Genomic DNA, 15822 nt, shown 5'->3' on the forward strand with positions numbered 1-15822 from the left:
ACCCCTCTGCCCTATCTAGAGTTCCTCTATTCCTCCCATGCTCCCCCTCCCTATCCCACTATGAATCAGCCTCCTTACATCAAAGAAAACATTAGGCATTTGTTTGCCCCTTTTTTCTTTTAAGATGGAATTTATGTTGTCAAGGCTGCCCTCAAACTCCTGAGCTCAAAGAATCCTCCACTTCAGTGTGTTAATCAGCTTTCCGTCACAATGACAAAATATGGGAGAAAAACAACTTAAAAGAAGAAAAGATTTGTCAGCTTATGGTTTCAGAGGTTTCTGTTTATGGTCACTTGGCTCCATTATTTCTGGAGCTGTATAAGGAAGTACACCATGACAGAAGGGCATGTTGGAGGAAAGCGGCTCACCTCATGGCAGTAAGGGGCAGCTTTCGGGGACAATATACCTTTCTTTCTCCAACCAGGTCCTACCTCCCAATAGCCTGTTAAACTAGGAATCAGTGGATTAATCCATTGATGAGGTTAGAGCCCTCATGATCCAATCATCTCCCCAAATCTCATCACAGAATATTGTTACATTGGGGGAAAAGGCTTCAACACATGAGCTTTTTGGGGAACATTTAAGATCCAAACTGTTAACCCTTGGCCTCCCGAGTACCTGGGACTATAGGTGCTAGAGAATGCAGCCCTTTCTAAGGCTCTGATCGTTCTTTATGGCAGTTCTACACACATCTTTTCAGCTTCAGTTCCTTGCGAGAGAAGAAATCTGGTGACCGAGTGTATGGGCTAGCAAGACAGGGATTGGCTGCCTTGGATGGGTGCGGCCCACTCTAGGTCCAATCAACTGCTCCATGTTGGAGGGGGCCAAGAGAGGAAGGGCTGTCCTGAGAATGATAGCTGCCTTCTGAATCAGCTGGCTGTGGATAGAGTCCTCTTCTTTTCCTTCAGAGGGGCTGTTGGTGGATAAACACTGTGACTGATATCTCCAATGCATTCATCCTTCAAAAAGGAGCTGTCTACTGAAATATCAACCTGGAAGCCCCTTCCCCCCGATTTAAATGCTCTCCCCTGGTGTGTTTTATTTTATTTTATTTTTTCATCTCAAAGTATGAAAAATAATGTAGAACAGAGGAGTGTTTGGAGACAACTTGTTTTGTCATCAAAGTCTGTACTTTTATTGCTTGGACAATTCATGTCCAGATTTAAGCATCGTCCGATTTCACACAGATAAATAATGATTCACAGCTTCAGATGCTGCTGTGTGTTTTTCTGCTGCCTTTCACAATAAGACTTCAACTGCTCTTAAAACACTCACTAAATCTCATTAACATTATCTCCAACATGTTAATAGGAAAACCGGGTCTGTAGAACAGTGACATTTTGTATTAAAAATACACTTATTTAAATGGTTGAGTTGTCTCCATTTGAATATTACCCACTACTTCCATAATAATTGCAGAAGTTTTTCACAGATGCATTTTAATGGGTAACCCTTGCTATATCTCTAGTAGCAGTTTAAAACCTTGAATAATATGCCTTGATTTGATATGTGCTAATTGCTTATCAAAATTTATTCCGTTGTAGCCTCTTGCTGCTGAAATTACTTCCAAGGAGAAAACTGGGCACTTTTGAAAGGGGCATTAATGCCACTAGGCCACTAGTGTCACATTTAGCATTCTAAAACAGTAATGATAATGGCCTGAGAGAGTCAGTGCTCATCCAAAGGCATCCTGTGCTCATCCAAAGAGGATAGCATGGAAAGCATCTGGCCACCAAGGTAAAAACAAGATGCAATAAAATCATGTCAATATTATTATCAGTGCATTTAAAATTATGAGTAACTCAAAGCAATTACTGTTCTTTAGTGAATAGACATGCTTTATCATTCTATTGTAAAAAAAAATGTCAAACCTTACTAATTCAAAATTTTATGAAAGTTTTGTGGGGTGGTATATGTGTATGATACAATGCTCCTGATTTTGATCTCATATTAAGGAGGATATACTTGATATTTAACTCTGTGGTCCGTTACTGCCATTTTTCTTGAGGAAGGCTCAATATGCCTTACCAATAATCTGTTCTATTTAGGGTTGAAGCAAGCCATTGGGAAATACCAGGAATGTGGCAATTTGATGACTGACAAAGTAGAGGCAGTGAGGTAGCCACATGTGCTTCCCAAGACTCTAAGTTAGCCGGGATACTTGGGATGGGCAATAAGAAACCCGGACGACTCCATACCCTACTTCAAGGTGGGAGGTTGGAGGAAACCACTGTCGGCTCAAGTCTGGCTTGAGCAGAGGCACAGAGATGTGTGGATGGCACTGGACAAAGAGCATCTCGAGAACACAGGACAGGTATAGGTGAAATGAGACATTGATTCACAGTGGTAAGGATGGTGGGTAGGAATGTTTTTCAATTTTCTCTCATGCCACCATTCTTATAATATCTATTTGGCTCCTGTTACAGCAACATTCAGGGGGCTCTGACTCCCTCAGCTCTGTTTTCCTTTCCATTGGTCTCATTCTCAAGCAGGTGCTTGCTGTTTACAGGGAAAGGGGGTCACCAGCAGGTGCAGGCTCACATGGTCCTCGCTGCTCCAAAGCTCTGGGGAAAAGCAACACCACTTTCTTTTCAGGGTCTGTACATTAACCCACTGGAGAGTATTTGCTTGGTCCTGCTGATTAGGTGCCAATTCTGTGGACACACTATTAGGGAAGAGGTGATAAAAAACCATGAGTGGGGCTGTGGTTATAGCTCAGTGGTAAAGCACTTGCCTAGCACATGTGAGGCACTGGGTTTGATCCTCAGCACCACATAAAAATAAATAAGCGAAATAAAGGTATTGTGTCCATTTACAAGTAAAAAAATAAAAACAAAACAAAACAAAATACCATGACTGGCACATTCCCATCTTGAAGGAAAGAGGGGTGCTGGGCAGTCAAAAACAACCAATGTCCTCTACAGCTTCCTACAGGCACTTTTCCTGAGCTGGAATGGGTCTATTTCTGACATAGATAATATTGTTTGTGAAGGGAATTCTTGAGTAGGAGTAGCTCTTAATGTAGTCTTGGTCCAGGTCCATATCCAGTCTGCTCATATCTAATTCCAACACCCATGCCTTTCCACCTGTTCTTCCCAATGTTCACAATGTCATGCCTCTTCTGTGGATAGTGCTCTTAAAGTGTGCCAGTGTTTCTGCGGCAAGAAGTCTTGAATGCCAGACATATAAATATTTGCACCTAATTTCTTCATCTATGGGGAAATATTCATAAATTTTTGAGTACAGGTATGAAATGACTGGGATTTTCACTTTTGGGAGATCAATCTGGAAGTAGAGTGCAGGATCGATTGAGAGAGGGAACAACATAGGAGACTGCTCATGTGTCTGAGGTGGGGTGGGGGTTTTAAATGGAGATGAGGCCAAGAGAAAAGAAAAGAGAAAGTTCTAGGGAAATGATTTGACATTGGGGAGCAACAAAAAGAAAGGATTGTTAAATCAAAAAATCAAACAAAAAACCCAAGCAAAATAACTAAGCTCTCCAGTTTGGGAACTGAGCAAGAAGAGAAAAGGGATATTTCATTTGATGTGTAGTAGGCAATTTGAAATACACATTAGAGCTCGGGGAAGGGGAGGACAGAGCTGGAGAGAGAGAACTGCAGTCGAGTTGAACACTGAGATTCTATCCAAAAGACTGTAGCGAAATAAGGGAAAGCAAATGGCTTTCAGTCATCTAGAAACCTAGGAGTCATGGTTGTTTACTCCCTCCCTGCCTTTCCGAGATTCCATCTTACAGCCATATATGGCAAGTCTACCTTCAAATTTTATTTTGACTCTGTCCCCTACTCCCTTCCATGTCTGCTTTCTTCACCTTAGTTCATATCATGTCTATGCTGACCCTCTTGTCTGGATAACTCCAACTGCAATGGCCTCTGGACAGCCTGTGTCTCCACTCTTGCTACCTCCAATCTGTCCTGAGATAGTAGGAGATTTTAAGTGGAAACAATATTGTTCACTCTTCTGCTCAACTCCCTGCAGCCCGCACCCCCGAGGTTGGACTAAGATTCCAGCCTCATATGATGGTCTCTAGGGCCTTGCAGAACTTGGCCCTTGCCTCTCTCTCAACTTTAGTTCATCACATTTCAATCACACTCAATCTGTTGGTTTCCTAACCACATCAGCTCTCTACCATTTCTAAACTCTCTCATTCCAGCTTAGGCTTCTGCTCTTCACTCCCCTAGTTCTCCACAGAGCACTTTTAATACCTGAAGAATCATCCTGCAAGAAAAGACTACTCCTTGGTTACATACCCTCCCACCTTAGCATTTCGAAGAGCTGAGCAGGAACAAGGTGGATATCCAGAAACCTCTCCTGGCCTCAACCCAAGGCCATAAAAAGTCACCAGACTTCCCTTTTAAAAATGTGTTCCAAAGAATTTTAAAGATTGAATTTATTTTTACAAATATGTTCTACAGAATTCCTTACTTGACAAAAGGACTCATCTGGAGCTTTCTTAAAATATTGATTTTTTTCCCTAATAAATTCAAAGCTTGTAGTTTTATTTTCCACCATTCAGTTCACACAAGTGTTCCAGGTCGTAGAAGATAAAGCATGCTTGTATGATTCCTCTGTCATGATGGTGAGGCAGAGGCACAAAAGCTTGCTGGGAATGACAGACTATCCACAATACAGTCGAGGTTAGAAACCAGAAAGTCATTAGCAATGAATTTTTGCTAGAATCAAAGATTAGTTCTATTTTCCCAATAATTTCCTCTTTAAAATAAAGACTGCCATACTTTTCTAATACTCAAAATGGACTTAAGGATAAACATCTTGATTTTTCATGCAGCACTGGGCAGGAGATTTCCTGACCCTGATTTTTCTTCTTTGGGGTCCTCCTCAGCCAGTTCTGGGGGCTGGGCTGGGCTGCTGTGCCTGTGCTATTTTTAATGGTACATTTGTGTTATATCCAGTGAGCAACTAGGCAGAGAGGCTGTAGTAGGATATATAACTTACATTTTAGCGTAATTTAGAAAAGTGAACAACAAGTTCTTTTTTTAAATAAAAAAGGAAATGAAATTAAAAACAAGACATGAGTTTAATCTGAGGAACTTGACATGGCATGTTTACCCCTTGTAAATTTGGTTCTAGTTTGCCACCTCAACTATTAAACAATAGGACAAATGAGAGAAGTGTCACTCCACCTCTGACCTTGCTTGTGGGTTTCAACTGGGTTCCATGTTATGTTAAAGGGTTTTTATGTTAACAGATTTCTGTTTATATTAACACAGATTTTTCATAGATATAGTGATTACTTCAGGGGTAATTTATAGGGAAAGCCCCTCTATATACCTAGGTATTTAGAAAAGTATACCCAAGTAAAATCTAGATCCAATTCCTGTCTAAACATAACACCATCATCATTATCAATATCATATTTTGATTTGGGTAGAAAAACTAAAGCTAGTCCTTGCTCAAAAACATTTTCACATTTAGATAATCTGACAAGTGTGGCTATTCTTTTCACCTTGTCCCTCCTCCTGAGTGTATCAGGACAAGGGTGATAAATTCTACTCAGGCAACTGGTGTAAAGGAAATTGAAATGTAAATCCAGGGTTTATATTAACTACGAAGAACTTACACATCAATAGTACCCACCTAGAAGCCTTTTAGCTACATGTTCCATGTTTTAGTAAAAATTTAGAAGGGAGAAATAACAAATTACTCTCTTTCAGCATGAAGAAATAATTTGTTGGTCCTAAAAATGTTTTTATTTAGTGCTGCCATGGAAAAAAATCAAATAATTTTTGACCCAAACATTCAATTTTCCATTAGGACAAATTTGAGTAATTCTGAGCTGTGAGCAGTGGTGCACGCTTGTAATCCTAGATACTCAGGGGTGTGAGGAAGAGCCTTGGCCAGCCTGGCAACTTAGTGAGACACTCCCTTAAAATAAAATAAAAAGAGAATGGGAACATAGCTCACTGATAGAGCATTTGCCTAGTGTGCCTGAGGCCCTTGTGTTCCATCCCCAGCATTACACACACACACACACACACACACATATATATATATACACAGTATTAATAATAATAATAACAATAATAATGATAAAAATAAATTTATGTAATTCCAAATGGAAACACAATATTTTCTTCAAATTTTTCACATCGTGAGCCAGGAACAACAATAATAGTTACTATTATTAGATCTATATATTGAACTAGTACTTCAAAAGTATTATTTGCCTAATGTTTACAATAATCCCACAAGATGTTTTATTATCTTCCAATAAATTAGGACTTAGATAGATTGGTATGCCCAATGACATAGTGCTAATAAGGGGCAGATTCAATATTTGACTCCTGACTTCTAGGATGTCATACCACTTCCTTTGAAATGGAGGTCCAGTCTTGTGGGAAAAATTATACTGCTTCATGGCACTGAGTATACACACACACACACACACACACACAGATTATATACACACATATGTGTGCATATACATATATATGTGTACATATATGTACAAATACACATATACATACACATATACTGGCTATATATATATATATATATATATATATATATATAATTGATCTTTTTTTTAAAATAAAGGAAACTAATAATAATAGCACTGACATTACCCTAAGAATGGCAACATTAGATGTCCACATCATCTTATGTACACTGAGTTACACTTTATATTCTGGGTTCTTCCTTCTTATTTTATATATTCTCATTCATTATATTTCAGAGACCTGTCCTGTTCCATTTTTCCTTCCTTAGTTGGTTTTGTACCATGCCATTTGCAAAAGACAGAATAGCTCTGCATTCGTGAAAAGTTGTATGCCTACTGTATTATAAATCCAATGAAGTTTTAGGTAAACTTTTTTCTGAGATACAGCATACTTATTGTAAAATGCACGAATCCTAAGTGTACATAGCTCAAGGGAGTTTCTCAAAGTGGACACACCCATATAACCAGCACTCAGATCAAGAAATGGAACCAGTAGATCCAATGATATTTTAATTTCTGAATGAAATATTTATTTTCAAAGTTTATGTAAATAAACTTTGTAAAGGTAAGAACACAACTGAAATGTGTTTATGTCCTACTTCATGTTTTATGTAGTCTGTTTTTTTTTAATTCATAGTTTTCCTTTTTTTGTTCTTTTTTTTTTTTTTAAATTAGAGCTTTATAGTTACACATAGTAGTTGGATTCATCCTGACAAACTCATACATGAATGGAAGTTGAGTTCATGATCCTCCCTTTTTCCTCCCATCTTCCCTCCTCTCCCATTCTCCTTCCTTTACTAGACTTCCTTTTGCTCATGTATTAGTTTATGTTTGATTTGTTCTTTATGTTATACTATATGTTTTTTCCTTAATTTTACTCTAGTTTCTGCATATGAGAGCAAACACTGGACCTTTGATTTTCTTAATTTGGCTTATTTCACTTAGCATGATATTCTTCATTTTCATCCATTTAATGGCAATAAACTGCCATAATTTTATCCTTTTTCAGGATTGAGTAGATTGTGTGTGTGTGTGTGTGTGTATATATATATATATATATATATATATATATATATATATATATATATATATATATCACAATTTCTTAATCCACCAATCTATTGCTGGAGGTATGGCTTGACTCCATAATTTAACTACTATAAATTATGCTGCTATAAACATGGAGGTAACTATTGTCACTCTGAAATGCCAACCTTTTGGGAAAAACAACAAGAAATGGGATAGTTGGGTCGTATGATGGTTTCATCCCTACTTCATGAGGAATATCCTTACTTCTTTCCAGAGTAGACTAATCTGCTGTCCCACCAACCATGTAAAGTGTCCCATTTTTTCCCACAATGTTACCATCATTTATTGATATTCATTTTCTTGGTCATTGCATTCTGACTGGAGTGAGATAAAATCTTAGTATACTTTTGACTTGCATTTCTCTAATTGCTAGAGATGTTTAAAATTTTTCATATATTTGTTGGCTATTTGTGTTTCTTTCAGATCAGGTATTGGAGGCTCCTATAGGCTCAGGCTCAGGTATTGATGCTTCCTGCTTTGATTTTCTTGCTTAGTATTGCTTTGGCTATTCTAAGTCTCTTATTCTTCCAAAGGAATTTAGGAATTGTTTTTTCTAATTCTGTGAAGAATGTCTTTGGTATTTAGTTGGGGATTGCATTGAATCTGTATATTGCTTTTAGTAGTATGACCATTTTCACAACATTGATTCTGCCTATCCAAGAACAAGGGATGTCTTTCCATCTTCTAAGGTTTTCTTCAATTACTTTCTTCCATATTCTATAATTTTCTCCTTTACCTCCTGTGTTAGATTAATTCCAAAGTATTTAATTCTTTTGAGGTTATTGTAAATGGGATGGTTTTCCTGATTTTTTCCCTGGCTGAATCATTATTGGAGTATGGGAAAGCTATTGCTTTATGGGTGTTGATCTTGTATCCTGCTACTTTACTAACCTCATTTATAAGCTCTAGAAGTCTTCTGGTAGAGTTTTGGGTTTTCTAGATATAGGATCATATTGTCAGCAAATAGAGATAGTTTGACTTCTTCTTTTCCTATTTGTATCCCTTTGACTTCTTTATCTTGCCTTATCTCTCCGGCTAACGTTTTTTTTTTTCTTTTTTTAAATTTTTATTTATTTATTTTTTTAGTCATACATGACAGTAGAATGCATTTTTTTTACTTTGCTTAGTTCTTTTTTAAAAATTTTTATTGTTGGTTGTTCAAAACATTACATAGTTCTTGATATATCATATTTCACACTTTGATTCAGTAGAATGCATTTTGATATATAATACATACATGGAATGTACATACATCAATCATATTGTCTATTCTATTCTGCTGCCCTTCCTATCCTCCCTACTCCTCCCCTCCTCTCCCATCCTTTCTCTCTATCCAATGTAATGTGACACATTTTTTTCTCATTACAACATCATATATGTATTCTGTATAACAATGAGGTTCTCCTTCCATCTTCTGTGTAACTCCCCTTCTCCCTCTTTTTCCCTCCCACCTCTCTTCCCTATTTAGTGGTAGTCTTCTTCTCATGCTCTTCCTCCCTATCTCTGGCTAACGTTTTTGAGGACTATATTGAGTAGGAGTGGTGAGAGTGAACAGCCTTGTCTTCTTCATGCTTTTAGGAAAAATGCTTTTAGTTTTTCTCCATTAAGTGTGATGTTGGCTTTGAGCTTGTCATAAATGATCTTTACAATGTGTGGTAAATTCCTTCAATCCCTAATTCTCAAGCATTTTTAACATGAATGGGTGTGAATTATATCAAAGATTTTTCTGCATCTATGGAAATGATCATGTGTTTTTTGTCCTTAATTCTGTTTAAATGGTGAATTACATTTATTGATTAGCATGTGTTTAACCAACCTTGCATCCCTGGAATCAAACCCACTTGATCATGGTCTATTATTTTTTTGATGTATTTTTGAATGTGGTTTGCTATTATTTATTAAAGATTTTTGCATCTATGTTCATCAGGGATATTGGTCTGTAGCTTTTTTTTTTCCCTTGATGTGTCTTTTTTTTTTTTTGTATTAGGATTACGCTGGCTTCATAAAATGTATTTGGGAGAGTTTCTTCTCTTTCAATTTCATGAAATAATTTAAGAAAAACTGGTGTCAGTTCTTCTGTAAAGTTCTGCTAGAACTCATCTGAGAAACCATCAGGTCTTGGGCTTTTCTTTTTTGGATGACTTTTAATTGCTGTTTCAATTTCATTACTTGATATTGGTCTGTTTAGGTTTTCTATATCTTCCAGATTCATTGTGGGCAGGTCACGTGTGTCTAGAAATTTGTCAATGTCTTCCAAATTTTCCAGTTTATTGGAGTATACATTTTCAAAATAGGTTCTGATAATCCTCTGGATTTCAGAAGGGTCTGTGGTGATATCTCTTTTTCCACCTCTGATCTCGTTAATTTGGATCTTCTCATTCTTTGTTTTGGATATTTTGGCTAAAGTTTTGTCAATCTTATTTATCTTTTCAAGAACCAACTCTTTGTTGCATTGATCTGTGTATTGTTTTCATTATCTTAATTTCATTGATTTCCACTCTAATCTTAATGATTACCTATAGTTTTCTTAAACTCATGATATGTTTAAAGAGACCTTAGTTGAGCAATGAAAGCACCAAGATATAGATACCTCTCCCACTAACAGTCCATATGGAAACAGCATCCTACAATCATTGAACTGCTTTCTACTGGCTATTAAACTAAAACAGTCTCTTTGTTGTGCATATCCAGTAAAGACGCTTCTGTTCTGAAATTTTAAAATTTGCTTATCTTTGAGAAGCAACATTTCTGTAAGGACTTTGCCCTTTTACTCACCGGTATGGGGTTCATATTCATTGGAGAGAAAAGGTTCCAACTAAAGCCTGTCGGTTTTTGTTTTTTGACTGTCAACACGTGGGGTATGGACTTTTCTGAAGTATTAGACACATGATAATTTACAAACTTGTCATATTTTTATCTCCATGTTTTAGGGTTTGCTTTCGCATCACCAAAGATCTGCTGCTGTCGCACACACTAATACAAGCATCGCTTCTGTTGCTTCTGTGGAAAAGCGTGCACGCTGCCGAATCAGGCTCAGCACGTGAAGGGAGTCTGCTGTGTTTCACAGATGAGTCACCCAGGATGGTACAGATGGTACAGAGTGACGTTTCAAAGATGCGAAAAAATACTGATGAAGCCCAGATTGAAGATTAACTTAACAAGGTGAATGGGGTGAGTAGATGAGCCTGAGTTAAATATTTTAGGACAAAATCTGCCCCAATTGTACCACTTAATGTTGCATGATCTCAAGGAAGTCTCAAGTTATGCCAAATAGTTTCTTTTATGAGACAACTCTTAAGATTTCTAGACTTGTACAGAAAATGTGGCATTATAGTAGATCTCAAATGTGGCTACGTTAGAAGCTTCTAGGGACTCAGATTGAAAATACAAATGTCTGGGTAACAGTCTACACTACTGATGGAGAAATCTATAAGGTTGCATCGCAGGTGTCCGTTTTTGAAAAGCTCCTCTAGTGATTTTTATGCTCACTCAATAAAATCTGAGAATTGCTTCAACATGGTGTTTAAATTCCATATATAAATTATTATGGAGAAGTAAAATGGTAAGCATCATTGAATTCTAGAGTTCAAAAGAAACTTAGATATCATTTTTCACAGAAAGAGGCTGAGACCAATGGATAAGTAATTTGGGACCTGCCACTCAGTAGCATCATCATAAAGCCAGAGCTAGAAGAAGGTGCTCCGATGCCCAGCTTAGCTTTCACTGCTCTAGATGATACTCTCATCCACCACCTATAATTTAAACCCCAACTATATAGTGTCTTTATCTTTTTTGCACTTTTAAAATACACAAACAAAAATTTAGAAAATATAGACATGAAGCAAGTAAGTTACTATTTTGATGTTTCTTTGAAATCTCTGTTTTGTTCATATTTTATTTTTACATAGATATAATTTATATGCAATTTTGTAATTTCTTAGGATTTATTTATTTATTTATTTATTTGGTATTGGTGATTGAACCCAAGGGTACTTTACCACGGGCCTATATTCCCAGCCCTTATCTTTTTATTTTGAGACAGGGTCTTACAAAGCTACCAAGGATGACTTCAAATTTGCAATCCTCCTACCTCAGCCCCTCAATGCACTGAGATAATAAGCATGTACCACCAATCCTGGCAGGACGCTTTTTTTTTTTTTTAATTTATACTACAGTAAGCTTGGTTTTACAGTAACAATAAGCTCTTACTGAAAGTAATTTTGTGTTGAAACCAAGTTTATCAATGCTGTAAAAGCTGCAGTGGTTGCTAAGAGAAAATGATACTTTGTTCCCATAGGAACCATTGTTTTAAAATGAGAAATATAGATTCTTTAGCTTCAAAGGCTAGAACTTACGTTTGAGATGGGAAGTATTTCACCCTCTCCGAAAAAAAATTGTGGAAAATCACTATCCTCAGATTGGAAAGATATGGTTATGTGGTTGCAATCTCCCACATGGGTGAAAAATGCTGTAGATGACTTTGGTTTTGTGGTGCTAAGCAGTCTACCACTGAGCCATGCTCTCAGCCCTCAAGGTGACAATTTCATTTCTCTCTCTGCCTTCCTGGTATTGATGGCAATGCATAGTGATGCTTGATAGGAGAGTGAGGGAAGGTGAAACTAACCATTCTTAGAGCAGAGTTGTTAGGAAAGGCAAACTTACACTTTCCACTTGATAATGTCTAAGCTGGTAGTTTGGTTTTATTGTTAGGGAAAGGAACAAAGGAAAGGCAGTATTTGCTCCAAATTACTCTGGAGCATTTAAATACCAGCATAACTTTTCAATCTAAAGTTAAAGGGAGGTAATGATGATTTGGAGTTTGTGGGGGGAAATTATCTGCTTACTTCTGATCAGAAGCCAAGGACCAAAATAGGGTGCAATTGATCACAACAGTAGTTATAAACTCAGTGGCAGTCAAAGACAGTTCCTGGATGGGACTATTCCCTGAACCCCACTTTGAATAACATGATTCTGTATTGTCCATGGCCAGTGGGACTGACTGTTCCGCCTTCCCTATGTTTGTTCTCTGTGTCTCACAAAAATGACTTGAAGCAGTCAGAGAAATGCAAATCAAAACCACCCTAAGATACCATCTCACTCCAGTAAGATTGGCAGCCATTATGAAGTCAAACAACAACAAGTGCTGGCGAGGATGTGGGGAAAAGGGTACTCTTGTACATTGCTGGTGGGACTGCAAATTGGTGCCGCCAATTTGGAAAGCAGTATGGAGATTCCTGGGAAAGCTGGGAATGGAACCACCATTTGACCCAGCTATTGCCCTTCTCGGACTATTCCCTGAAGACCTTAAAAGAGCGTACTACAGGGATACTGCCACATCGATGTTCATAGCAGCACAATTCACAATAGCTAGACTATGGAACCAACCCAGATGCCCTTCAATAGATGAATGGATAAAAAAAATGTGGCATTTATACACAATGGAGTATTACTCTGCACTAAAAAATGACAAAATCATGGAATTTGCAGGGAAATGGATGGCATTAGAGCAGATTATGCTAAGTGAAGCTAGCCAATCCCTAAAAAACAAATGCCAAATGTCTTCTTTGATATAATGAGAGCAACTAAGAACAGAGCAGGGAGGAAGAGCAGGAGGAAAAGATTAACATTAAACAGAGACATGAGGTGGGAGGGAAAGGGAGAGAGAAGGGAAATTGCATGGAAATGGAAGGAGACCCTCATTGTTACACAAAATTACATATAAGAGGTTGTGAGGGGAATGGGAAAAGAACAAGGAGAGAAATGAATTACAGTAGATGGGGTAGAGAGAGAAGATGGGAGGGGAGGGGAGGGGGGATAGTAGAAGTTAGGAAAGGCAGCAGAATACAACAGTTACTAATATGGCATTATGTAAAAATGTGGATGTGTAACCGATGTGATTCTGCAATCTGTATACGGGGTAAAAATGGGAGTTCATAACCCACTTGAATCTAATGTATGAAATATGATATGTCAAGAGCTTTGTAATGTTTTGAACAACCAATAAAATAAAATAAAATAAAATAAAATAAAATAAAATAAAATAAAATAAAATGCTTTTCCTGAATCTAAAAAACAAAATGACTTGAGCTCCAGTTATTATCTCAGAGTCTGCCTCTGAGAGGACACAAACTCAGACATATACAGAAAAGTCCAAAGAAAGATTATGAGGATAAAATCACGATAAGAAAAAAACATAATCACATTTGGAATGATACTTCCCAAAGAGCTGGCATTATCATTGGAGCAGATGCATACAAACACTCATATGGTTGTTTATTCAGTTCACACTTATGAAGCATGATATGTTACACCCCTTTCCCCCCAGGACTTAAGGAATTATTACCCCCAGCTGTTGGAAGTGCTGCTGGCAGAGTTGTTAGGAAAGGCAATCTTACAGAAGGCCCTCAGCTGGCATCACTGCTTCAGGAGTAGATTTGTCTAAAGAAAGCTTCTTCTCTCAAGATCACCTCCTTCCCAGGTTGGCCCACGTCCAATGACAGATCCAACTGGGACTCTAAAAGCCCAGTCCTCTCAACTCCCTTAGCTCCAAGTTCTTACCATCTTCAGAACCCTCTGTCAATCAGGCAAAGTATTCCATGGAGTCTACCCGGAGCTTTACTTCTCGCTCTGCCCAAGCCTGCTCCTCTCCCCTTCTCAAGTGATGTCCTAGGAACACTCCCTGCTGACCCTCTGCCCACCTGTCTCCACCTTGGGGTTTGTTTCCTGCACAACTCAATTTGTGAAAGTATTTCTTGAGTATCTAATATATACTAGACACTCTTCTTGAGTGGAGACCAAATAAGCTTTCTGCTCTTACATTTTATTAGAAAGGAGCTCACATTCTTGAGCCAGTATGTGCAAAGTTTTTTATTGTTTTTTTTTTTTTTTTAAGGCCAGAGAGTAAGATTTTTAGGCTTTGTAGGGGTTCTAAGAAACAACTACTCAGCTTGGGTGCTATTACACAAAAGCAGCCTTAGAAATATGTAAATGAGGGGACATGGCGGTGTTTATTTATTTATTTATATTTATATATGACAGTGGAATACATTACAATTCTTATTACTCATATAGAGCACATTTTTTCATATCTCTGGTTGTATACAAAGTATATTCATGCCAGTTTGTGTCTTCATACACGTACTTTGGATAATAATGACTATCACATTCCACTATCATTTCTAACCCCATGACCCCTCCCTTCCCCTCCAACCCTTCTGCCCTATCTAGAGTTTTTCTATTCCTCTCATGCTCCCTCTCCCTATCCCACTATGAATCATCTTCTTATAGCTTCATTTATAAAATAATAAGCATGTTAGATTTAGCCCATGGGTCAGTGATTTGCTGATCCCTCTTGAAAGAGAGGGCCAAATAAGCACATAATTAAACAAGAAAGCATCAGATAATGATGCGTGGTACAAAATAAATAAATTAGGATAATATGATAAATACCACCATTTATTTTTCATTTAAATATTTTGAATAAATAATATATTCATATAATTAAAAACTCAAAAGGACTGACAAAGTGTTCATGTAGAAATATTGTTCTGGTTCACTTTGCTTCTCAGTAGAATAGTTTTATTTTTATATTTTTGGGTTTCTTTTTACTGTTTCTTAATGCACATGTAAGCAATTACAAATGTACATCCTTTACTCCCCTCATCTTTTATGCAAATCTATCATAAAATATATCCTGTTCCATACCTTTATTATTATTCTCTTAGTATGTCCTAGATATCTTTCCCTATCAATAGGCAGGGATTCCTCATTTTTTATAGCTTAATACTATTCCTAAAATGTGTATTATAATTTATTCAATGTATTCCCTATTGTATTAGTCAGACTTCTCCAGAGAAAAATATGCACAGAAAGAAATTTATTGTAAGGAAGAGCAAGTCTGTAAGCTGGGGACAAAAGTGAGCTGATGATACTTCTAATCTAGAGGACAGCAAGCTTGAAACCCAGGAAGAGCTAATGAAATCAGAGGACAGTAAAAATTGATGCTCCAGTTCGAAGGCCATCAGGCAGGAGAAATTCTTACTTTGCCTTTTTGTTATATTCAGGCCTTCAACTGATTGGATGAGACTCACCCATACTGGGGAGGGCAACCTGCTTTATTAATGCCATCCCCAAAACCCAGAAAAATGTTTGACCATATATCTGGGTATCCTATAGCCTAGTCAATTGACAGATAAGATGAAACTTTATGCTTAATAATAGACACTTGGGTAGCTTTCAAACTTTTGCAATTACAA

The 15822-nt window shown here is 37.3% G+C and overlaps 1 long non-coding RNA gene across 2 annotated transcripts in view; it reads left to right on the forward strand.

Moving 5' to 3' along the window:
• Positions 1-15822, forward strand: part of LOC107152672 — a 114768-nt gene that overhangs the window by 2881 nt on the left and 96065 nt on the right. For both annotated transcript variants that reach the window (XR_007350065.1, XR_007350042.1), the window contains exon 2: positions 10498-10738. This is a non-coding gene — a long non-coding RNA (uncharacterized LOC107152672). The remainder of the gene's footprint in view (positions 1-10497; positions 10739-15822) is intronic.

Source organism: Marmota marmota, unplaced genomic scaffold (genome assembly GCF_001458135.2).
Source record: "Marmota marmota marmota unplaced genomic scaffold, marMar, whole genome shotgun sequence".
In the NCBI taxonomy this organism is placed as follows: Eukaryota; Metazoa; Chordata; class Mammalia; order Rodentia; family Sciuridae; genus Marmota; species Marmota marmota.